The sequence below is a fragment of the Chenopodium album genome, chromosome 21, assembly GCF_948465745.1.
Source record: "Chenopodium album chromosome 21, dcCheAlbu1.1, whole genome shotgun sequence".
In the NCBI taxonomy this organism is placed as follows: Eukaryota; Viridiplantae; Streptophyta; class Magnoliopsida; order Caryophyllales; family Amaranthaceae; genus Chenopodium; species Chenopodium album.
Window position 1 is genome coordinate 8,124,384 of NC_137854.1, and position 1,937 is coordinate 8,126,320.

General features: G+C 37.1%; 1 pseudogene; it reads right to left on the bottom strand.

Annotated features, from left to right (window-relative positions):
- LOC145600282 (trimethyltridecatetraene synthase pseudogene) lies at nt 1–1,937 on the bottom strand (annotated as a pseudogene).

The window sequence follows — 1,937 nt, forward strand, 5'->3', positions numbered from 1 at the left end:
TCAAGTATGGTAAATATGGTGACAAAGTCGAGGCTCAGCACAAACACTAAGAGGAATCTTTTTAGGATTTGAGAGACCATAAACCTCATCCATATCCAAATCTTGAGGCTTCATGTTATTAGGCAATTTCCATGCAAAACCATGAAGAAGATTAGCCAAACTTGTCTCTATAATTTTAAGGCCAAGATTATACCCTGGGCACATCCTTCTCCCCGATCCAAAAGGCAACAACTCAAAATTGTGACCTTTGACATCTATATTTTTCCCAATAAATCTTTCAGGCCAAAATTCATCTGGCCTTTCATATACCTTAGGGTCTCTTTGTATGGTGAAAGTATTTACAAGCACAACGGAATCCTTAGGGATATCATAGCCTTTGGTTTTAACTTGCTCCCTTGCTAGATGAGGCGCGAGCAAAGGTGCTACCGGGTGCAATCTCAATGTTTCCTTTACTATTGCGCAAACATAAGGCAAGTTTTGTATATCTTTCTCTAGAACCCATTTTTCCTTTCCTATTACGTGGTCCATCTCCTCTCTAGCCTTAGCTATGATGTCCGGCCTTCTTATGAGTTCAGACATTGCCCACTCAACTGTTGTTGTTGAACTCTCTGTACCTCCAGCAAGTAATTCCTGAAATCCATTTTATGTATGTATAATACTAATGTATAATATAATGCAATTGTTCACAAATGACAAATGGAGGCCGGATTAATAATAATTAAGTTCAATGTAATTATAAGTCGCTAAAAACATCTAATCACTTTTATAACAAATATTTTTCCTTGTATTTAGCCTAGATGTGCAATATTACAAGAATATACCCTAAAGTGATTTTTAAATGAAGATTATGTTTAGAGAGTCACAAGGACAAGTGATGAGAATTGATCCTAAGATCTCTTCGAACTAGGAAAGTTGCTCTAATCACTCTCTCATGAAAATTTATGTTGTATGTGTAGGTATAACAAAGTTAGATTAGGAAAGACATACCTGAGTGAATGCCTTGACTCCAATTCTTTCAAGCTTAACTTCATTATTAGGATCATCAGCAAGTTGTAATAATACATCCACCATATCTTTTGGAACCCAATTTTCCTTCTCAATCTCCCTTCTGGCATTATGTTCATCCAATACATGTTCCAAAAATATGTCGAATTTCTTACCTAAAATCTTCATCCTCTTCACATAACCTTGAACATCCATATACTTTAAACAAGGGATCCAATCTCCAAGATTTAATACCCCATTTAAAAAGAACCATTCATCAACCATTGACTTAAATTCCTTTAGTGTTACAATCGATTTTTCTTCGCTATTTTTCTCCGTGTATTTTTTTCCTAACACCATCCTACTAATCACATTTAAGTTCAAAGCAAAGAGGTAATCTTTCAACAAAATAGATTCTCCATTAGTGTTAAATATACCTCTTAAGAAGGAATTAAGTTCTTCTATGCGTATGTACTCGTATGATTCGAGCCTCTTGGAGCTAAAAAGCTTCATCAAGCAAATCTTTCTAGCTTGACGCCAATATGGACCATATTGAGACCATGTTATATCATAATAGTTATACGTTGTATACTTTCCGGAAGCAACTCTAGGCCTTCCGGCAAAGATTTCATCATTTGTTTTTAGGATAATCTTTGCCATTTCTACGGATGAGCCTACTAACACTGGGACTGACCCAAATTTGAGCATCATTACATGCCCATATTTCTTAGAGAGTTCGTCGATAGAACGATGGGGAAGTGACCCAATGAGATTGAAGTTCCCTATGATCGGCCATGGTTTTGGGCCGGGTGGTAAGTTAAGTTTAGGATGGCGGCGAAGGTGGTTCGTAAGGAGTACTATGGCTATGGTCGCTAGCGATGCGAGAAAATACGTTGTCCAAGTTGGTGCCTCCATTGTTGAGTGGTTAGTTTATGGATTAATGGAGGTATAGC